Genomic DNA, 24,888 nt, shown 5'->3' with positions numbered 1-24,888 from the left:
GAGAATTAAAAGACATGCTCCGTATGGGAGAATACACGTATCCAGATATCATTAAAATGTTAAAGGTCCTGTTGCCCGCAGGGGTATATGAGAAACTCAAAGAAAAAGAATGGGAGGTGGGAGAGAAAAAGATCGATTGGGCAGTCCTAGAAGCTGAAGACAAGGCACGAGTACCAGGTACCGGTCTTGGAGATAAATGTAAAGAATTACCTGAACTGTTAATACAAGTTTTGCCTAGGTTATTGACAACTAGAAAGGAAGACTGGGATGCAATCTCAGCCTGTAAACAGAAACAAGACGAAGATATTAGTGATTATTATTCCAGATTTGAGAAATGTTTTACCATAAACAGTGGCCTCAAGACAAGTAGCGAGTCATACCCTCATCTTTTTGTTACTAAATTAGTCGAGAATTCAAGTCCACAAATTAAAAATCGAGTTTTGAAAGTCGAAAGTACCTGGCAAGCTAATACCCCGTCCCAGATGTTACAGATGCTCCAATATCACCAGAATAGAATCAGAGAAGAACAAGATCACGAGAGAAAACGTATGAAAGACACGAAAATGAAAGTACTAGTTGCACAATCTGTTCCTCAAGACAGTCAGAAGAGGGGTCCGAATCAAGCCAGTCATCCTGCAGCTCCCGTTAAAGGGAACTGCAATTATTGTAAACAGCCAGGTCATTTTATAAACGAGTGTGCAGTTCTGAAACACAACATAGCTACCGGTAAGACTAAAGAAAGACCACGTCCGCCTAGACAAGAACAGGTTTCACAGACTCCTCAGCCACAGAATGCACCACAGACAGTTACAGCACCGCAGCCTATCGCTGCGACACAGCATGTTACACAGCAGATGTACCAGTATGCACAGTCTGAGTATCCAGAGTATCAGCCATATTCATGAAACAGCCTAGAGAGGGAGGTAGGCTTGCCTCTCATCGAGATACCTGTAGATCAAGAAGGTCCCTATGTTCATAGTCAAGTATTAGGGAAAGACAGAAAGTTTCTGATTGATACAGGGGCAAGTAGGACCACCATCAGTCACGCCGAAGTTCCAGGGGCTCCGCTCTCAGGCTCAAGAAATGTTTCCCTTGGATTTTCAGGAAAACCTATTGTAAATGAAATATCAAAGCCAGTTACTCTAGAAGTAGGTCCATTGTCCCGCACTACTGATCTGTTACTTACTAAGTCATGTCCAGAGAATCTATTAGGCATTAAAACACTGAAAGAGTTAGGTGCAGTTATATGCTGTTCCCCGGAGGGAATACGATTGTTCCTACGTGACTTCAAGGGTCACTATGTATTACGAGATTTTGATCCGAGATTGTCCAATGTTCCGCAGCATCTATGGGCGCAAGGTCCAACTGATGTTGGCTTTATGCAAATCACACCCCATCGTGTGACTCTCAAGCCAGGTGTAGTCCTGCCACGAATCAGACAGTACAGATTGCCACCTGAGGCTGTAGCAGCCTTATCCAAAATTATTGACGAGCTCATGGCTCAAGGAGTAGTTGTAGAAACTGACTCCAATGTATGCAATTCTCCGATCATTCCAGTTATGAAACGTACTGATCCAAATGCACCTCCAGTATATCGATTAGTGATTGATCTCCGAGAACTTAATAAATGTATTATTCCCCAGTATCCAGTTGTCCCAGATATCTCTTCCCTGTTGACAGCCATTGATTCCGAAGCCTCATTTTTCACTGTCATAGACCTCAAGAACGCGTTCTTCAGTGTTCCCATTCATCCAGACAGCCAGTTCCTTTTCGGATTTTGTTTAAATGGAAGGAGCTATATGTTCACACGCGCTCCTCAAGGTTTCACAGAAAGTCCTAGTATTTACAGTCAAGCACTCAAGAGACAACTAGACAACATTCACATTCCAACTGACACTGCCCTGCTCCAGTATGTTGATGATCTCCTGATCACAGCCCGTTCTGAACGTGCTTGCGAGCGAGCATCCCTTACAGTCTTGTATTTCCTAGCCGAGATGGGACACAAGGTGTCCCCTTCTAAGCTTCAATTCTGTGTCCAGCAAGTGGTCTACTTAGGACACTTACTGTCCAAGAGGGGTAGGCAGTTGACACCAGACCGTATCCAGTTAATAGCGAGTCTTCCTCAGCCCAAGACCCAGAAGGAGGTACGTGCTTTTATTGGCCTCACTTCTTACTGCAGACAATGGATTCCTCAGTATGCATTTCTAGCCAAGCCACTGATACAGTTAACGACACAGGAGGCAGCCGTATCGACTGTCCTCCCTTGGACATCTGAACATACACTTAGTTTCAATGAGTTAAAGAAAGCCCTATGTCAAGCTCCAGTTCTAGCAACACCGAACTACAGTAAGCCTTTTACACTTTTCGTCACGGAACGCGAAGGTACAGCATTATCTGTTCTCACACAAGATCAAGCAGGACAGTACAAGCCCTGTGCTTATTTTTCGAGCACATTAGATCCTGTAGCCCAGGCTCTGCCTGCGTGCCTTAAGTCAGTTGCAGCCACAGCACTAGCTATCAGACAAAGTGATTCCATAGTATTAGGACATTCCCTGACAGTACAAGTTCCACACTCCGTGGAAGTTCTTTTAAACCGAACACAAACTCAGCACTTGACAATTGCACGTTTAACAGGTTATGAATTGACACTGTTCCAGCCACACATAGAAATCAGACGCTGCAACGTTTTAAATCCTGCTACATTGTTACCATCAGTTACTTTGAATCCTGCCACACACGACTGTGTGGAAATAGTTAACATCATGACCAAGCCAAGACAAGATCTGACAGATATTCCATTACCAGATCCCGACCTGACACTTTATGTGGATGGTTCATGTATGAGAACTAGTACAGGAGAACTAGTAGCCGCGTATGCAGTGACTACTGACACTGAAGTTATTGAAACACACCGTATTGACACCCTGTCTGCTCAAGCAGCAGAGCTAGTTGCTCTGACACAAGCCTGCATACACGCTAAGAACCTGAAAGTTAATGTTTACACAGATTCACGCTACGCATTTGGAGTTGTACACGACTTCGGAGTGCTCTGGCAGGAGAGAGGTTTCATGACTTCTCATGGAACCAAGATTCAGCATGGTCTCCTCATTCAGGCTCTGTTAGATGCAATACATTTACCGACATCCATTGCTATCATGAAATGCAAAGCACATACGAAAGTTACTGACATTATTTCCCAAGGTAATGATCTAGCAGATCGCACAGCCAAGCTTACAGCTCAGACACCAGACATTCCAGTAAATAAGACACCGACACACACTCCAGATCCGACTACATGTATGACAGTTAAAGACCCTACTCAAGATGTCATAGATATCCAGTTACATGCTACTCCCGATGAAATCAAGAAATGGTCCGAACAAGGAGGGGTCCAGACAGATCAAGGATGGTTGACGAAGGGTAGAGCCACATGGTTTCTCCCCGACTCTATGGTTCAAGTCATTATTAATACCGCACATAGTCCAGCACATTTAGGAGAAAAAGCTATGTTAGACAGTATCCAGAATATTTGGTTCAACAAACATTTACGAGCTGCAGCCAAGCAGAAAGTCCGTACCTGTATGATATGTTGCCAGTTTAATCCAGGTAAAAGTGTCCCGGTGGAACAAGGTGGTTTCCAGCCCCCTGACCACCCTTTTGAAGTCCTCCAGATGGATTACATTCAGATGGAGCGATGTCGAGGTTTCAAGTATGTCCTCGTAGTTGTATGCGCTTTGTCCAGGTGGACAGAGGCATATCCAGTTCCGGATTACACAGCCGTGACCACTGCCAAGCAGTTGGTTCGTGAATTCTTCCCCCGTTATGGACTCCCTAGAGTCGTATATTCTGACAACGGCCAGCCATTCTCATCTGAACTCATGAAGCACGTGTCCCTTTTGTTAGGGTACCAGTGGAAGTTCCATTGTGTACGCCATCCTGAAGCAGCCGGTCTCGTAGAGAGACATAATCAGACTTTGAAAATCCGTATTGCAAAAGTTTGTCAAGAGAAAGGTGTAGACTGGCTAGTAACTCTGCCAGTTGCTCTGTTCTATATGCGCATGGTCGCACATTCCAGATCAGGTCTGTCCCCGTATGAGGTCGTTTTCGGTCGCCCCCCTAACATGTGGGGTACACCTAGACCCCGAAGTATTACAGATGTTTCAAGTAATATGCTGACAGATTACCTAGCTTCCTTGATGTCTGCCCTCAACTCTTGTCGTTCACAGGTTGCCGCCGCATTTCCAGACAATACCGAGGTGGCACCGCATGAAATCGTTCCAGGATCCATGGTCCTAGTGCGAAATTTCGACCGCTCAAGTCCGCTGGAGCCTCGCTGGAAGGAGCCCCGACAGGTCCTCCTCGCCACCCGTACAGCCGTGAAGTTGGAGGGACGCAAAGGCTGGGTGCATCTTTCGCATATAAAGAAATTTTATGGATTGAAGCCAGTATCAAAGAACATTCCCCAGGATTCAAAGGACTGCCAAAGTACTATTCTTAAGGACTGTCCCGCAAAAGACAATGATACTGCACCCCCCCTGTTAGAGAAAACTCCGCAACAGGAGTATAAACTCAAGTTAAGGTCTAGTAAAATAAGTCAGCCAGTTTGATTGTCTAAGTCCTCCCCTAGGTGAAACGGTTAGACCGGTTTCTGACATGTATAAAATAGACCCCCATAGTGAGAGAGTTAGTCAAAACTCAATCCGATGTATCGTTTTTCTATGTTTCGTTTTATTTCTCAGTGTTATGATTTCCTGCACCAGTTATGCATTTTACCTGTATTTTCCAGTTTCTCATGTAAATAAGTCTGCCAATGCTACAGTAGAACACACGTTTAGTGATCTGCCTCCTCATGAACTCTCTTACCGCCTCGCTATGCGTAATAATTCTTTCATCCGCATGTTACATTATTCACACCAGACCAGCAATGCCACTAATTGTTGGGTATGTGGTCGTCTCCCCCCTTTCCAGACACCGAAGGGGGTTCTGCCACTTTTTCCTTATCCATTTTCACATAATGGTTCGTGTGGAGCATGGTCCACGTTAACGTCATCCTCAACAGATATGTTCTTTCTTAACAGTACATGTTTCCCAGACAAGCAAGGTCTTCCCCACAGAACAGGGTTAGATCTAGAAAACGAAGTTTACAATTTAGGTAATTATTCTTCGAATTTCATGGTCCTGAATGTTCAGTCTGATTCCACTCCAGACTTACCTGCTATTTCAGTACTACCAGTCAAAGGCGAATTATGTGTTAGAAATAATGGTTCTGTACATGTAGGACATAGTGATTGTACTACTATTGTCAAGTATAGTGACAGTGGGAAATCTATTTTCAAAGCTTCACGCCATTCTTATTTTATTTGTGGACAGACCGCATATGTTCGTCTGCCCCTCGATTGGGAGGGAACCTGTTACATTGCCTTCCTACTGCCACCTGTTTTCCTAGCCCCATCTGATTATCATAGAAACACACATCTAGTACACCTTAGACATAGAAGGGAGTCCCCCATTGTCGATTATACTGAAACTGCTCTAGAACAGTATACAGATTTCAATAGAGGTTTCTTCTTCTTTATAGGACCTATCCAGAATAGTAAGCTAATTCGTAGGTTAACCAGAACCCTTGAAGTAGTAGTTAATGAGACTGCCTCTGCTCTAGGTAACTTAACCGAAGAGCAATCTGCTATGAGATTTGTCGTTTTACAGAATCGTCTCGTCCTTGACGTCATATTGGCCGATAGGGGCGGGGCCTGTAGAGTCATCGGATCTAGTTGCTGCATTTTCATTCCAAATAACGCACCGTCTGTTTATTCAGCTACAACCAGACTCCATAAAATTGCCCATCTGTTACACCAAGATCCAGGCACCTGGACATGGTCCGGTTGGTTCTGGAATATAATTTCCGCTTGGGGATGGAAAGTCTTGTCCTTTCTAGGTATTGCAGTAGCGATCATATTCAGCTGCTGCCTCTGTATACAATGTGGCCCTGCGATTTGCGGCATTTGTGCTACCTCTTGTATTCCTAGTCCCAAGCCCCGTTCTAAAACACGTTCCCAGAAAATTCGAGACGAGCAAATGATACTGTATGAAATGATAGATGGTATCATGAATATTGATGTTTCCTGATGGAAACGTAGTGACAAGGAGGGAATGTGGAAAAGTAAATTTTGCCATGTTCTGTGTCCCTACGTGTCATCCATCATATGTTATCTGTGCATGATTAATATGCATATGTATTCCCCATGCTCGATTAATGACGCAATTACAGTTGTGTCCACCTCTAGTATGCCAGTTTCCAGTTCTCGTGAATACTACGAATATCAGGCCTATGTAAAGTTACGTTGCCACGTTTCTCAGTGTGCACGTTATTCCATTGTAAAGTCCCCGTTTCTAGGCCTCAAAAGGGCCCGGACACCAGATTCAGCTCCTGTCTCCTGAAGCCTCGCTGAGGAGCGATACAGCCCCCACCTGTATCCTCGACCCTTCACTTACTTCCTGCCTCGCAGTGCCCGGCTCAGCCTGGCTCTGCCTCTGAGTCTGCCAAGAGTATGTTATGATTCCAGTTATCAGTTCAGTCCTCCTTCTCTGCATTCCTAAGCTACTGAACTGCATCAATAGTTTCCGTCATTGTCTAGCCTTTACGTCTCCACGTTAGAGAAATACTGTATTTAATGGTCATTTAATATTCTTCATCACGCACTACATGTAGAATAATGCATGCTCCAGTCCTAGAGTCCGTTAGCCTCTCCCCTCCTGACTCTTAGTTCATATCAACATGTTCTCAAAACATCAGATATTAGATACTGCCTAGGTACATGTCGCCCTGACTCTCCAGACTTCAGTCTCTGCTCCTAGCACAGAGATTCGAAGCCCCCAGCTTCTCCTAGTAACACGTCATTGCCAGTTTGCGCGCACCATTAGGTCAGAGGTCCCGGCTCCTTAGGTAGCCCCCTCCATGTTTCCGCCCCATTTATGACATAGTCTGTTACGTTTGCATCACATGTCTATGTATACGCCTCTGTTATACCTACTTTCACCCTTATCTTTCGCGACTGCTATTGACCACACCCACTGCTCCGCCTATCATATGTATTGTAATGCAACTGTTTTAATATATATACTTGTGTACTGTTATTAAAGTAAGCACGCCGATCCCGATTCTGTCCCCGGCAGCGCTGCCATCCTATTCCTGTGCAGGTTGTCCTGTTCCTGTCCTTATGCTGTATTAAACCTGCAAAACTCCTACTACCTCGAATCTTGACTCTTATTTATTGAGCTATCTGTTATTCATTTATTCATTCAAAAATAGATCCGGTATTATTTATTTATTTACCACATCAGGATTCTTGTTTCTGGTCTAGGAAAGACCTTGCTTGCCAGTTCGGGCTGGACTGTTCCCTTGAGGAGCAGGGTCAAGTCTGATTTGCAAATGGTTGGTTCCAAACTGAGGGGGCATGGTGGGCAAACAACTGTTGAATTTACCCAGATCTGTGACTGGGGGTGAATGTTTGATATGTTCGGCATTCTGTCCGTCATTTTTTTGTTTTGCTAGCACCTATCTGAACAGTTGCATCTCCTTCCACAAATCATTCAGACACCTCCTCTCTACAGGATTCCTACTCACACACATACCACATATAGATAGAGCCAGAACAGGAGGACAAGTGTGCTCTTACATCACTCCTAAGTCATGGGACCACCTCCCACTCCACATCAGAGCCTTCGCCTCTTGAGTTCTTCAAGAAGCTGAAGACGTGGCTTCCCAGTTAACTAACCTACCATTGGCACGGTTAGGCACACACAAATTCTCAGGGCCTGGACACCCTCGCAGGTGATACTGTGCTTTACAAATACCCATAACATAACTGTTCATTCCATGAGGTGTTTCAGTCCTGTAGCCCATTGTCTCTGTCTGCTATGTTTGTCGCTTGTAGTCAGTGTGTTAGAGGTGAGCCAAATGAAAGTAATGAATTTACAAATCTCCTTTCTTCTCCTTTCTTCTCTTTGTAGACTGCAGAGGATATTCAGTACAGTTCGATCAATTTTATGCCCAAGGGAAGTACCCAGTTGAATCCGATCCCAGCCGAAAACACCTTGTACTCTGTGGTCCGGCGGTAATGAAGCTGCAGGGGTTGCTCCACCGGTGCCATGTGACAAACATCCCTGTGTCCTACCACATTCTCAGGGCCATCCGCTGCAGCTGGACTGAAGGGAAGTGAGAAACCGTCTGTGCGAAATTATATCTTGGCATGACTAGCTCACTTGAAACTTAAGTGGAAGTCATATCACTTTTCCATTTATCTTAATGCAAGTGTGCACCCCGCTTCTACTGTAGTAAGTGCCTTCAACTGTCCTTGCACTCCTTCCATTCTTGTACTCACTTTCAGAACACACAGCTACTAAACCAAAGACAGAATGGTATTGTGCCTCTCACACCATCGTAGAATCCAGATCACCCTTTCTCAGAAGCTGTGATGGTCGCCAATGGCGAAGCCTTCAAAGATCACCCAAGCGAGAAGCCAGCAGTTGTCTGCATCATACGGTTGATTCATCATCTTGCCTTGGTTAAGCAAGGAGACTGCTTGTGTCAATCCCAGAGTTCTCCAAGAAGAATCGAATCACCAGAAGAAAGCTTGGAAACTACCCCCACTGCAGGGTTTGCTCTAGGTGCATATAATACCTTACTTCAAGTTATTTTTCTTACATTTTCCTTTTTAGCATTTCAGGATTGTCTTGGTAAGGCTGGCTGAGCATGTGACCATTTGATTTTGACCTACTATATGCCAACTTCTTCAGCAGCTAATACTTTGTTTTCATTCCTATCACTGGAGTTGGATCTTGGACAGTAAGTTTTCCAATCATATGAAGCAGAAAAAATTTAAATCTGATTATTACAACTTTTCTGGCCACCCTAACGTGATGATGTTTTGGAATAGTCTCTTCGGATCGAAACATGTTAAAGTATTGCCAAGCCCCATGAGACCTCTCCAGTTGGGTAAAGGGTGTCAGATAATCACAGGGTTAATTGATGGCAATTAGCCATGGATATTAGGGACTTATGCTCTTAGGAGGAACTGCTGAGGCACGGAGACGACAGAGAATCAAAGACCAAACAGCATTGCGTCGGTTGATAATCTCCTGACAGGAGCAATCTACCTATCAGTTTTGAAGTGGGAGTACACTGATCATTTTAGAGTCCTTAAGTGAATATGGACAAATAGACGGATTTTGAATTGGATTTGCATTGACAATACAATATACAACACGATACCGATTGCTATGAGCCCTGATGAAGTCCAATTGTAATTAAACGGACGAAACATGTGTTGGCATGGCTTGAAGTTGCTGTCGACCAAGATTTTTTGTACAGATGAAAATTATAAACAACGAAAAGAACTTATGTCTGAAAACAAAGACATTGGACATTAATGACTAAAATTACATTTGTGAGTGTACTATTGAGTGCTTAGAGGTTGTTTAAAAAAATTGTTTAAGGAGAAGACTCAGATCCTCTTCTGTTTTGTGGGAGATTAGGTGGCTCTCCTTCCTCCTGAAGCACCAAAGATATAATTTTGAATCATATATGGACATCTACCAACCCAACTGGAGTGTGCACCATCACCCAGCCACTGTTCCTATATCGGAACAGAAACAGTGTTTTGGGCCAAAATCACAGATTTCCATAGTGGAGGTGAACTCTGAGTCCACCAAAGTGCCCGTAGGCGCATTTTGTTAGGGCGTGACTCAGAGATTAGAAGTCAACCCTAAAGCAGACATCGCAAAACTCCTACAAACCCTTCAACAAAACAAATAATCAGTAATTATGAGAGAACCATCCGGATATATCATATAACCTCGCTGGGCCATCAAAGCATCAACCATTTAGTCTCAACTGCGCAGTATGCGGAGCCTGACATGTCAGTGCAGTGGTGTACCAGGAGGGGGGTTCTTTTTGGTAGCAGCGGGGGTGAGCAAGTTGTCTACCCCCCGAAAACAAGTCGTCTGTCGAACACCCTCATGCTTTTACCTGCACCAGGCAGGAAACTCGGGGTCCATCTCAGGAGGCAATAGGTCTAGCCACGCCACTAGTCAGTGACCTCCTGGGATCCCTGCTCCATCTTGAGAGATCGATTCACTGGGTTTCAGATTCAGACTCCTGAACCGGCACAGAATATCCCTTGGTGCATTGCTTTAACAGGAGTGTCTGTCAGTGTACTCGTCAGGAGGCACTGTCCACACTCTATCAAAGAGAGGGAGGGACTATAGGGCTTTTCATAGAGGTCCAGAACACATGCCCTGTCAATCAGTGAGAGAAGAGGGTATGACGTTCCTCGGGTAGAACAGGGAGAGAAAAGAGGCGACTACCCGAGGAACTTCATACCCTCTTCTCTCACTGTCCACACCCCTAGAATCCCCCGGGAAGAACCACCAAGCATCAAATTGGTAACACAGCCTAAAGAAACCACTGCCAGTACACATGATTTAAAACCGCCACGCACAGCAAATTTATTGCCGCCAGCAAATTCAAGAAAACACCAGGCAGCCGAGGTTTTGGTATTTTACCCTCTTTATACCTCCAAGGGTCCTCAAGACATACTGAACCGAAGCAACATCCTGAGACTAACAGGGTCAATACCAAATCTTACTGGCATAAGGTCAACAGATCTACTCTCTATAGAATTCATACACTCTACTAACCCTCTGTGCCTAGAAGCTACAAAAACAACGTGGACTAAAAGCGAAATGACAGAGGCAATCTTAGCCGAACAGGGCATATTTCAGAACTGGGGCGTAGAAATCGTTCCTTTCCTACAACCAGCCTACCCATCGCCACTACTAAGCAACGGAAGCCCAGCATCAAATACTCGCCAAGTACACTTAAACTGTGTACTCAGAGGAGCACAGGGCAAATCCCGCCATCTGAGCACCAATATGGACGGGAATCACTAAAAAACGGCACCACAGGCAGCTGCTCTGATAGCCCAAGGTTTGTCTAAGGAATTAATAACGAGAACCATCACTCTTCGCTCAGAGGAGCACTGACGCGATGAGTTAGACCAAAACCAACGTAGAACAAAGGAACCCCTTCTTAGATTATGCTCATGGAATATAAACGGCCTAGCATCAAAAATTGAGGATCCAGACTTCCGGCAATATATCACAAATTTTTATATAATTTTCCTACAGGAAACTTGGCTTTTGGTTCCCCAGCACATGGAGGGCTACATTTGCTTTGCGAGTCCAGCAAAAAGGATGGGCAGATTTGGCCACTGCTCAGGCGGGCTGGCAATTTATGTCTCCTTAACAAGTATCCCCACATCTACTCTCATCGAGTCAGTGTCAAATGTTATATTGGCAGTTACAATATCAATCCTTACAGAGGTCGAAAAACTGGAAGTGTGTCTGATCAACTCATACATCCACCCCAAACGGATAGTTAAAGACTCTATTGAACTCGCAAATCAAGTAGCAAAGCTCGCTGCAGTGATGGAAAATCTGCACTTCACTCTGACAGGGGACCTAAACCAGTACTTTATAGGTTCATCTCAAGGTGAGGAAGTAGCTATACAAAATGGAATCCATAACATCACCGCACAAAGTTATCCACCGAAGAGAAAGAAGAAGCACTGCAACAGTTACCTACTTGCAGAACTAGAACATCTAAATTTACGAGCTATAAATGGCCGATTCGCTGATGATATACCAGTGGACTCCTACTACTCTCTCACAACAAGCTCCATACTGGACTATACCTTTGTAAGCCTCGCTCTCTTCCCATATATACTTGGGTACAGAATGGAGGACAAGGGAGATAGCGACCACCACCCACAAGAATTTCAAATAACAGCGACCGCAGCAAGTCCGATCAGTACAGATGTAATTCTGGGGCGCATTTCCATGTCCAACCTAAGAAGGATAAAATGTACACTAAACAACACAAACTCTCAGGCCGAAGCAGCAATTCAACTGTTTAATTCGCCAATATTCAGCCAAGAAGACAAAATCGACCATTGGTAACAGTTCACGGCCAAGCTTTTAGAGCATCACGCAGAAACAATAAGCAACTCCCGGAAAGTATGGGAGAAGAACAAAATCTCGAATGCCCAGAGACAGCAACTGAAACACGCCAAAAAATCAATAAACGCAACACTCCGCAGGCTAAGAAGATCTCTAGAGAATGCCACTGTACGAGCATCCTTGAACAAGCAAAGGGCAAAATTAAAAAGTGTGAAATGGAACATAAACAGCAACTTTGAAAACATTTTTTGGGCTAGATTGTTACACGACACAAATAGCAACAACAGTGCTCGCTTCTGGAAGACGGTGAATAGAATCACTCACCCACACCATATGGGTATTGGATCACATATTTCAGAAGCAAACTGGGTAAACTTCCTCACCAGTCACTTCAATAATCAGACCGTTACGGCTGGAACTCTAACGGCGGAGAGTAGGACAGCAGGAGATCAAGATGGAGCAAGTACAGCAGGGATGAGGGACCAGGAGCAGTTGCTCAAAGTAAATAGCCCTCTCATCTTGGACAATAGCTCTCAGCTCCTTGCAATCAAGAAGCTGATAGCCAAAGGGAGGAAGGAAGGGGCCCCGGGTTCGAATGGAATTACTCCAGCCCTGTTTAAAGCTAAGAGCGAGGATTGGGTGGATATCCTGTATCCTTTATTCTCGGAAGTCAGGAGGTTAAATAGAATACCGGAATCATGGAAAGGTTCCACCATAGTCCCAATCCACGAAAAAGGTGATAAAGCTGAGGCCAATTACTATCGCCTATTAGCTCTAATAGAGAAGGAAGCCAAATACTTCTCTGGCACTGTATTAGAGGAGCTGACAAACTGGGCGGAAACAAATTCAATAATACCGATGAACCAGACCGGCTTCCGCAAAATGGCAAGCACATCCACAAATATCCTCACAATCTCGCTAATAATCGATGCAGCCAAAAATTCAAAAATACCTCTTCATTTATGTTATATTGACTTTAGCGCTGCCTTTGATAATGTCGATAGGGGCAGATTGTGGGGAAAATTGGCACAATGGGGCATACCTCAGCACATTTTAAACATGTAGAAACTCCTGCACATGGATACCTGGGTGCAGGTGAAATTAGGCGGTGGCACACACATTTCAGCAAAGGTGCCCACAACAAAGTGTCTGAAACAGGGCTGCGTGCTTGCCCCAACCCTGTTTAACCTGTTTATGGCTGACCTTCCAAAAGCGCTCAATGCCTGCAATTCCCACTCTCCAAAGATTGGAGGGCAAACACTGTCAAATCTCATGTATGCTGACGACGTAGTTTTGCTCAGTCATACGTACGTTGGTCTTCAGCATCTACTGATGGCGATGCAGAACTATGCCTCAGTAAACAACCTAAATATAAACTTGAGCAAGACATGGACAATGTCAATAAACCATAAAAACCATCTCCAAAAAATGCTGGTTCCTCAGTGGCACAAAATTTACTTCAGATCATGATTATAAGTATCTCGGAGTGACATTCGACAAAGATGGGACATTCAGGTATCAGAAAGAGGAAGCTAGAAGGAAAGGTCTACTGATTGCCTTAACAATGAAAAATCTGGCAAGCAAACTGATGGGGCCTGGGACCCTGACTCCGCTTTTGAAAGTTGTCCGGGCCAATTTACTCCCCTCAATTACCTACGGTAGCGAGACAATGCGGGGAAGAGATGCAAAAGAATTGGAAAGCACACAGGTCAAGGCCTACAGAATCTTGTTCAGCCTTCCATCCTACACATCACCTGCCCAAATAAGACTAGAGTTTGGTCTCTTACCGCAAGAACTAGCCAGGTATGGTGCATACATTATCTGCATGCACAGGATTAGAAGTGCCACTACGAATACGCTAAATTATCTGATCTGGCAGTACATACAACACAGAGAGCTTTCCCAAGCCAGAAGCTACTTACACCTAGCCCTAGAATCCACCCAACTCACAGAACTTTGGAACGCACAAATCGGCTATTCTAATTTCAAGAAACTGGTCTGGAAATCCCTAAAACAAATTTCATTGGTGGAAGACAAAGCAACCTTCTCAAACAGATCGCATGCCTGGATGACCCTTAACTCCTATAAAACTCTGGCTCCACAACTGTATTTTAACCAGGGTTATTCGAAGTCAATAAAAATGATTTTTTTGAGGCATAGGATGGGAATCCTTCCATGCAGTCAGCACCTTCCACCATGGCAAAGGTCGCTAGCACATGAGTCGTGCAGCTTGTGCAACACCGAACGAGGGGACATACTACACCTAATCTGCCTATGCAAGGACCTGCACCAAGCACGTAATCAGCTTCTCAAAGAACCCTTCAGACAGGAAGGTATCAGGACAAGGAGACAAGTGGTGTTAGCATGTTTTAATCCAGGCAATACACAACTAAATTGCAGGCTGGTCAAATTCCTTATGCTGGCCGAACAAAGAACGCCAAAGCTAGCAGAAACTGAATAACGCTCGGGCCGACAATGCTAAAAAGGACACACCGCTAATCAGACAAAAATATGAACACACTACTTGAAGCTAAGGGCCAACCCGCACAACAAGCGAAGATAATTAGCCCAAAACAATTACGAGGATCTGCAAAGAATTCCATGCGGGACTAAAATATGCATCTGCACTTATAGCAGAAGACACTTAAAGCTCCACATAACTCCTACAATTAATTTGGACCGTATATCGGTAAAGAAGTTCCCAACAAGGGTTTTTTTTAATTTTTATTTTTACAGGACACAAACATTGATGGATTTGTTAAACTTATTTTAGGATTTTATGTAATGTATTGCAAGGGTTTTAAGTAACTATGCAGGAAATAAAGAATCTGAATTACTGTCCACACTCACCCATGGTCAGGTTTTCCTTCCTTCCTTGTGCCTCTCTTGGACAGTTTGCGAAGACCTGCCAAGAACTATGGAAGAACAGAACTGGGAATTAACTATAACTGCATCAGTAGAGAGAATATCTGACTTGTGAGATGAAGCCAGCTGGGAGAAGGCGGTGACATAGATCAGACCTGGGAGCGAGTGGTCACATAGATCAGACCTGGGAGCGAGCGGTGACATAGATCAGACCAGGGAGTGAGCGGTGACATAGACCAGATCTGGGAGCGAGCGGTGAAATATATCACACCTGGGAGTGAGCGGGAAAACAGATCAGACCTGGGAATGAGCTGTGAAATATATCAGACCTGGGAGCGAGTGGTGACATAGATCAGACTTGGGAGCAAGCAGTGACGTCGTTCAGACCTGGGAGTGAGCGGTGAAATAGATCAGACCTGGGAGTGAGCGGTGAAATAGATCAGACCTGGGAGTGAGCGGTGAAATAGATCAGACCTCGGAGTGAGCGGTGAAACAGATCAGACCTGGGAGTGAGCGGTGAAATAGATCAGACCTGGGAGTGAGCGGTGAAATAGATCAGACCTGGGAGTGAGCGGTGAAATATATCAGACTTGGGAGCAAGCAGTGACGTGGATCAGACCTGGGAGTGAGCGGTGAAATAAATCAGACCTGGGAGTGAGCGGTGAAATAGATCAGACCTGGGAGTGAGCGGTGAAATAGATCAGACCTGGGAGTGAGCGGTGAAATAGATCAGACCTGGGAGTGAGCGGTGAAATAGATCAGACCTCAGAGTGAGCGGTGAAATAGATCAGACCTGGGAGTGAGCTGTGTAATATATGAGACCTGGGAGTTAGCAGTAACACAGATCAGACCTGGGAGCGAGTGATGACATAGATCAGATCAGGGACCGAACGGTGACATTGATTAAATCAGGGAGCGAGCGGTGACATAGATCAAACCTGTGAGCGATCGGTGACATAGATCAGACCTGGGAGCCAGCGGTGACACACATCAGACCTGGGAGTGAGTGGTGACATAGATCAGACCTGAGCATAAGTGGTGACATAGATCAGACCTGGGAGCGAGTGGTGACATAGATCAGATCTCAGAGTGAGCGGTGAGATAGATCAGACCTCGGAGCGAGCAGTAACATAGATAAGACTTGGGAGTGAGTGGTGACATACATCAGACCTAGGAACGAGCTGCGACATAGATCAGACAGAGAGCAAGAGGTGACATAGATCAGACCTTGGAGTGAGGGGTGACATAGATCAGACCTGGGAGCGATCAGTGACATAGACAAGACCTGAGAGCGAGCCATGACTTGAAAAGTAGCTGGGAGTGAGATAGGAGCTGGGTGAAGTGAGGTATGAGGTGCATACATAGCTCAGAGCGAGATAGGACCTGGATGAGAGTGAGTTGTGAGGTACATTCATAGCTTGGAGTGAGATGGAACCTGGACGAGAATGAGTTATGAGGTACATACATAGCTCTGGGTGAGTTAGGACCTGGATGAGAGTGAGGTATGGGGTGCATAAATTGGTCAGATAGGACCTGGAGGAGAGTAAGGATTGAGGTGCCGTCATAGCTCTAGGTGAGATAGGACATGGACAAGAGTGAGGTATGAGATACAGGCGTAGTTCAGGGTGAGAAAGGACCTGGGTGAGAGTGAGGTATGAAGTACAAACATAGCTTGGAGCGAGATAGGACCTGGATGAGAGTGAGGTATGAGGTGTATTTGTAGATGAGTGAGCTTTGATGTAGATACTACTGTACTATGATGTGTCTAAAGCTTGCGTGGGCTATGATGTTGACGCTAGCAGGTTTTGTTCTTTGACGTACATGACAGCTACCTTTTGGTTATGTTGGAGACACTTGTAGCAGTCTGTTAGAAGGGCTGACGCCCCTGGGAACACATACTAATAAAATGACCCCTCCCTCGCACAATGCTATCTCTCCTACTCTAATATCACAGAACTTGTTGGCCTCAGCCTTTGCCCACCTGTGCTTGTCTAGAGGGGTAGAGAACCAGGAGTCAACTTGAGTCAGTGTGAGCTCAGAGCCATTCCTGGACCTGACCTTTCCCTCCACAGAGGCCTCATGTCCGACAGGGTACAACACTCCTTGAACCTCACAGAGACGGTGAAGGGCCGACGTCAGCAGAGCAATTTCAACTCAGCCTGTTTCCTTCTCCAAAGATTGGTTAATGATCTGTGGGAGACATATATGACCTTCGCTCTCTCATGACTTAATTATTTATTTTAGGTCCAGGAATGAGATAAACCTCAGCAGCCGCTGTAGCTGTGACCTGTGGTAGCCTCAGAGTGATGGTGACCACCGGGCCTGCTCCGGCCTAGTGTCGGTGGGGCTTTCATCGCACTGTGGCACCTCCCTGGCTCTGGGGTACATGGGGACCATTACCTGTGGGTGGGGGTGCACATTTCACCAGTGGTGGGCTCAGAGTGACGTAGTCCACAGGGCCTTCCCTAGCCTGGCTTTCATCACACTGTGGCACCTCCCTGGCTCTGGGGTACAGGTGGACATCGCCTGTGGGTGGGGGTGCGGTCTGCACCTGTGGTGGCCTTAAGGTCATGGAGTCCACCGGGCTTGCCCTAGCCTGAGGTTGGCAGAGCTTTCATCGCACTGTGGCACGTCCCTGGTTCTGGGGTACTGGTGGACCTCACCTGTGGGTGGGGGTGCGATCTTCACCTGTGGTGGCCTCAGAGTGACGGAGTCCACCGGGCCTGCTCCACCCTGGGGCCGGCAGGGCTTTCTTCACACTGGGGCAACTCGCTGGCTTCAAGGTACAGGTGAACCTCACATGTGGATCAGGGTGCGGTCTTCAACTGTGGTGGCCTTAGGGTCACAAAGTCTAGCCGGACCTGCCCTAGTCACGAAACTCCCGCTGAGAGGATTGCCGTTCGTCACGCTGCTGCTTTATTTCTAAAATAGACTCAAGAACATTCATTGTTTGAATAACTGAGAGACATCAGGTCCTTAAAATATCATGTGAAGATCCTAACCTTGGTGTGTTAAGAATTAAAGACATCAGACTAGAACCAGGAAAACCATATTGTTGAAGTTTTTACAACACTGTCAAGGTCTGAACAACTTACCAGCCTTTACAACACTGTCAAGGTCCAAACAACCTGCCAGTTTCCAGAAGGGTCATTGTTAAAAAATGCAGATTGCTTTGTCCTGAGGATGGTCTAAAGGATTCGCACGACAGAAGACCGAAACGTCGACCGTATTATCCAACTCCTCATGTATTAATATACGTTAAGTGACTGTGATATTCAGTGAAAATACTGGTAATTGTTATTATTTTATTAGGAGAGGATTTTTACTTATGAAATTGAGGTGAAATTAAGCTGTACCTTTTTCATATGTATGCATTTGATTTCAACCTGAGTGTTGAATGTACCTTATAAATTTTTATTTAATTGCTAGTGCATTCATTGCCTAAACTTGTGATCAATACACATAGGTTCAAATAATTTATTGACATTGAATCTTTAGAATCTGAGAAAAAGAACCGTTGTATATAAACACAATCCCTTGTAGGCACTTTTACTTGATATTGCTAGCCTGAGGCTGGCAGGGTTTTCACCGCATTGTGGCACCTCTCTAGCTCTGGGGTACAGGTGGACCTCACCCTTGGGTGGGGGTGCGGTCTTCACCTGTGGTGGCCTCAGAGTGAAGGTGACCACCAGGCCTGCTCCGGTCTTGTGCTGGTGGGGATTTCATCGCACAGTAGCACCTCCCTAGCTCTGGGGTACAGGTTAACCTCACATGTGGGTCGGGGTGCAGTCTTCACATCTGGTGGCCTTAGGGTCATGGAGTCCACCAGGCCTGTCCTAGCCTGATGTGTATGACCCCCTTCATCCTGTCGGTGACGTGTACCTCTTTGCTTCCATCAGTGAGGTGCAGCCCTCTTCTTTCAGTCAGGTGTATGTGCCCTCTTGATCCTATCAGAGAGGTGTATCTCTCCTCCTACATCAGTGAGGTGTGTGTACCCTCTTCCCCCTGCCAGTGCTAGGTACCTCTCCTGTACCATCAGTGAGTTACAGCCTTCTTCTTTCAGTGAGGTGTATTTACCCTCTTTATCCTGATGTGTATAACCCCCTTCATCCTGTCAGTGAGGTGTACCTCTCCTCTTCCTTCATTGAGGTGCAGCCCTCTTCTTTCAGTCAGGTGTATGTGCCCTCTTGATCCTATCAGAGAGGTGTACCACTCCTCTTCCCTCAGTGAGGCACAGCCTTATTCTCTCAGTGAGGTGGATCACTCTTGCTGCCCAGCTCATCAGCTCCTACATTAAAACCCCACCCAGGCCCCCCTTGTTTACCAATCATAAGTCTGCCAACCCTTGGTTGTATTACAGTTCTTGCGCTGCCTTGACCTCATTGTTCTAAGAAGTCTGTCTTCACTCTGGTTCTGCCTCACCCACAGGCTCTCAGTTGAGTAACCACTTCCACTTCTTGCTGTTACCACTCCCACTTCCTGCTGTAACCACTCCCACTTCCTGCCATTACCACTCCCACTTCTTGCTGTTACCACTCCCACTTACTGATGTTTGGGGACTGTCTTTCTCAAGAAGGGATGTGCAGAACATGTGCTCTCCGCAGCTGCCTCCTCCCCGGACACCGTCACCGCCGGATCTAAAAATGATCATAGATACCAGAAATTGTCCTTCCTAGTTACTTCATCACCTTTACCGACCTCTTTGAAACACCTAACTCTAGAGTGCAGCCTGGTCACACCATGAACGTGTGCCCTGGAGCAGAGCTGAGCTGGGCCCATGTGTCTCAGTCATTGCGCTGCCTAAAGTTCATGCACTTAACTCGGACGTTCTCCATGTTAGTGCAGGAGCTACAGACATCACAGCTCAGAAGCAGAGACGGCATCACCGCTCCCTGCTTCAAAGCTGAGCTGGCAGCAGTTCAAGTGCTACCTTTGAAGGATTTCTGCAGTGAGTGCATGTGCTGTTAGACTCAGAGTGGGCAGACACACAATCAACAGAGTGCAGGAACCGAGCTGGGATTCTGGCCTGGCACTCAAACATAGCTGCCAAGGTTTAACACTTTTACGAGTGACATTTCATAATTACAGTATAACTATGAGTGACATTTTAATGACTATGAGTGACATTTTCAATGACTATGAGTGACATTTTCAATGACTATGAGTGACATTTTAATGACTATGAGTGACATTTTCAATGACTATGTGACATTTTCAATGACTATGAGTGACATTTTAATGACTATGAGTGACATTTTCAATGACTATGAGTGACATTTTCAATGACTATAAGTGACATTTTCAATGACTATGAGTGACATTTTCAATGACTATGAGTGACATTTTCTCGCGCCAAAATCAAGCAATGAGGATGAGGGAAATATAAAAAAAGGAGTTACTCTTATTTGAGCAACGAGAAACTCTTAGAAGTTAACTGCTGCAAAGCACGAGAAATGGAAAGGCACTACCCTAGTGCCCTTGTATCCTGATCCCACTGTTAAGGGCTGTATTATTTTAAAGACACTCTCTGACACTCACTAAGCAGTATAAAACTATTATCACTGCGCCTGACAGCCCCGGGGTGGGGCGCACTATGTCCTGACAGTTGTACCAGTCATGGCTCTAGACTCAATTAAAACATATGGCACAGAAGTGTTTACTTTCATTGCGGTTTTAATTGACTCTCACTCTCTCTCAGGCACTTACTTATTTAAGGATCCTTTTATAAATTGTGTCTGTGGCAGTTGCTGAGCCCGGCTGTCGGCGCCGTGAATGGTGGGCTGCAGTCGGGTCCCGCTCACGGGGTGTGATATTACTGCCAGAATTCGGGTGACCAACTGGCATTGGTGCAAATTCAGGATAATGGGTGTAAAAATTCAGGACAAAGGGTCAAAATTCAGGACAAAAATTCAGGACAGGAGGTCAAAATTCAGGACAAAACTACGGGACAAAAGGTATGTTTTACAGAAACATCAGGGGAGGTTGCGCAATAATAAATAATTAAGTCCATCCATATCCAAACATATTCAACCATTTGCAAACCTATCCATCGTGTATCCTTCCATCCAGCATTTCACTCATCCATCCATCCACCCTTTCAGCCTATCCATCGGTACACCCATCCATCCACTCTTCCACCCATCCATTCACTCATCCATCCTCCTAACTTTAGGACTTCTAAATGCCTTCTATGAATACCAAAAGTCTTAAAGTTAGGATTTTTCTCAGTTTAGGAGTAGTAAAGTTAGGACTCCTATCTTTACTACTCCTAAACTGAGAAAAATCCTAACTTTAGGACTTTCAGTAATCACAGAAGGCATTTAGAAGTCCTAAAGTTAGGACTCCTAACTTCTGTGAATATCGAAATGAGTAAGTGCCTTCTGTGGATACCAAAATGGTAGTAAGTTTAGGATTTTGTCTTAAGTTAGTTCTGTGAATCGGGCCCATTCACACTGAAATATATTAGAGAAACGCCTGATGCGTGGTACTTGGTAAGTATGCTCAGAGCCAGAGCGGGAGCCAAGCCATCAACATATTGTCTTGTCAGCTGAGCAAAGAAAGTCATGTACAAATGTGATAATGACTCTTCAAAATTCAGAAAAGTGTAGATAACAAATTGGATCTGTTTCACTTCAGTAGTTCAGATGACACCAGTCCGTTAAGGGATATTTACTAGAACTGATAGGGGCATATTACCAAGCAGGGCGATAGGCAATTATCGCCGCTTTAGCGGCTGTTTTCGGCCGCTAAGCGGCGATAATTCTATCGCTCTATTAGCAAGCTGTCGCTAACAGCAGTTAGCGACAGCTTTAGGCGATAGCGAGCGGTTTGGGTCCCGCTTTGCATGTCAGCGATATTTATCGCTGATGACATGCAAAGTGGGCGTACCCAACCTGTTAGCGACTGAAAGCAGTCGCTAACGTCGCTATCGCCTATTAGCAAGGCAGGCGTAGCGATGGAAATATTCCCGCTATCGCCAAAAACTAACGCCTGCTCTGACCAAAATGTGAAAAAGACAATGGCTGCAAGGCCAAGAGGAAGTAGGTTTCACAATAAAGTGCTCAAAGGGACGACGGGAAGTCGGCCACTAACATCCCCAATGGTTCTCCTATGTGAAACACAAGGAATAAAGGATCAAGCAAAACTGTCTGCTCTGACCAGTTCTTATTTACAACAAGGGGTGGTGATGGAAAGAGTCTCTAAATTAAGCAGAGTACTCTCACCCAGTCAAGAGATCAGGGCTAGATCCAACACCGTTTTTTAGCTCACTGCATCATCCCAGTTTCAGAACCTGGCTGTATGCAAATTAGTCTGTTCCTGTCCCAGTGCATGATGGGAACAGGGCAAACCAAACTACAAAGCCAATTCTTACACTGGAAAGGAGACAAGCTTCCGGGGACCGGTTTCTGGCATTTCAGGCGTCTTCGGCCCGGCTTGCTTGAATCCTGATGGTGCAATGAGCAAGGGACTCACATCTGAGTATACCCTTCCACGCTTAGGGTGGACAAAATTATTTACAACAAGGGGTGGTGATGGACAGAGTCTCTGAATTAAGCAGAATACTCTGACCAGTTCTTAGCCACGTTATCCAATGGGAGGTGGATAACATGGCTAAGAGCATTTTGTCGCTAATGCGTGAATATCGCTGTATTCTCAGCGATATTCACGATATCGCCGGAAAATGTATCGCTTTGGAGATAAACGTTGCTAATAGCACGTTATCTCAGCGATAATTTCTGGCAATGCCTATCGATAACATTTTTTTTGCTAAGCCTAGTTACCGATAAATATCGCTAATCGTTGGTAATATGCCCCATAGTTTTTAAACATGAATTTAAAAATATCTCTGAAAACAACTCCTTCAGGTAGTGACCCAAGAGATACATTAGTTGTTTGGTGCGTAATATGTATGACTTGTATTATTATGATAGGAGCAGCAAACTTACAGTTAATTAAATCATCTACAAGGGAGAGTTTTATACAGCACACACCCTGAACTACATTAGTTCTAAGTGCTTTCAGATGAGATGGTAAAGGAAAGTAAGGCTCTGTGCAGTAAAGTCATTGGCTAGGATCACACATTTGGTCAATCAGTGATGTCAGGATTTCAATCCAGTTTTATTGGTCACGCAATGTGCAATTCTGCAACGGGATGGATAGGTTCTCCTGTCGTAACAAGCAGATTTCAGGGGCACCTCAACACCTCAGTAGAGACCCTTACTTGTATTCCAAACACACAGCTGCCTCAGACCCCAGAGTTACTGGTCCTCACTGAGGCACAGGTGAGATGCAGGGCTCGGCGACAGACTCACTTCCACTTGTATGCTCTGCTTTTAAACTCCAGACGGATGGAGCAAAGAAGCCCCTTTCAGGCCTGGTGTGTGCAGTTATCTTTTCTGCAGTGTCTGTGATGCCAGCCCTACTCTGCTTGGGGAGCCAGCCCCCCCAGGCCAAGACCTGGCTCAGAGAAGGGCTCGAGCCATGCGTAGCTCGACCACCTGTACTCAAACAGTGTCTTAAAAACAGGCCCATTTCGAAGCCCCGGTCAGGCCGCAAATGTTTATTCAAATCTGATAGTTTTGTCGCCATCGGACAATAACAATGACCACATTTGCTCAGTTTATTCCTTGTACTGAATGTTCAAGGTGTCGTGATAAAGTGCCTATGAAGTGAGAATGTAAGCAATGTAGCTTCAGAGAATATTATCCCGCACTGACACGCATGCAAATGTATGTTAAACGTCACTGTGTGTTAGAAAGATGGCAACTTAAGAAACATGAGCATGTAAAAAGGTGGTGCTTCTAACCCGGACTATCCTGACCACATGACACTAAACATTTACACCAGACTCACCTCTCTGCTCACACCTTTGTCCAGGACAAAGAATCATTTTACTAGTGGTTTGTCACACAGTCGCCTGCTCCCCTATACCTCCCTACTGGTTGTATGTTAAGGTGGTTTATGTTAATCTGACAATTGCACTAAAACCTCTTTTCAGGGTCACAAATGGTGTAGTTCTGGTTTGCAGTAGACTAGCCTATACAGAAAGACGCTTGACTTTGTTCATTAGTGTTTACAGTGGTGGTCTAGAAAACACAAGACTATCTGCTGAGAACTGTCCTTTACATGATAAGGGAGTGTAGTAGCTGATAAGGTTCCAGTGAGCTCTGACCTGTACGTCTCTGACCTGTGTCTTCGTATCTTAAATAAATGTAAATGGTATTTCTTTAAGTTTATAGAAATTTACTTTTGATGATGTAACAGTGATTTCATTTGAGATGTCATGAGTGATGTTATCAGTGATGTCACTCACCATGTCAAGAGTGATGTAAAATGTGAGGTCATAAGCAGTGGATTGCGAGGGTGTAAGTTCTAGTTAGCTTAAGTAACTATAACTGCTGAGTTTCTATGGTTTTGTGTGTGTAAAATCGGAACCTAGCTACAGTGCCTCGATAACCTAAGTCAAATGTAATGAATTTCTAAAATTTTATATTCAATTTCCTAACTACGCCGTCCCTGTAACCTTTGTTGTTTTTGTAAAATTCACTGCTTTTTATATATATTGTACTACAATTTCACCTATAAATTCAAATTAGTAATATGCCTTTTTGCAAGTTTATAAATACTTTTTATTTTCACATCAAATCTTTAACACAATCATTCATACTGGCTTAATAAAATAACTATTTTCTCAGTATAAAAACTCCACGTCTTCCTTTCCTGCTCACTACATTTTTAGTTAATGCTCCCATCTAAGCTCCCTTCTATTTTGCCTTTTACTGTAGTGTCTAGAAGTTACTTTCAGCTTACATACACTCACACTTGTTTTTTAAATATACTTTTTAAAGTACAACCTAATTAATATACCTCTAAAATCTCTTGGCCGTTGTCCGACGTTAAGTGTGATATTTTCTAACGTGTTTTGCACTGCAAATCTCTAGTCAGATCTATGGCAATCCTTGTCCACGCTCAGTAGAAAAGATCTTAAAATGGCTACACTGCCCA

The sequence above is a fragment of the Lissotriton helveticus genome, chromosome 7 (assembly GCF_964261635.1).
Source record: "Lissotriton helveticus chromosome 7, aLisHel1.1, whole genome shotgun sequence".
Taxonomy (NCBI): Eukaryota; Metazoa; Chordata; class Amphibia; order Caudata; family Salamandridae; genus Lissotriton; species Lissotriton helveticus.
Note: the sequence above shows the minus strand (reverse complement) of the source record.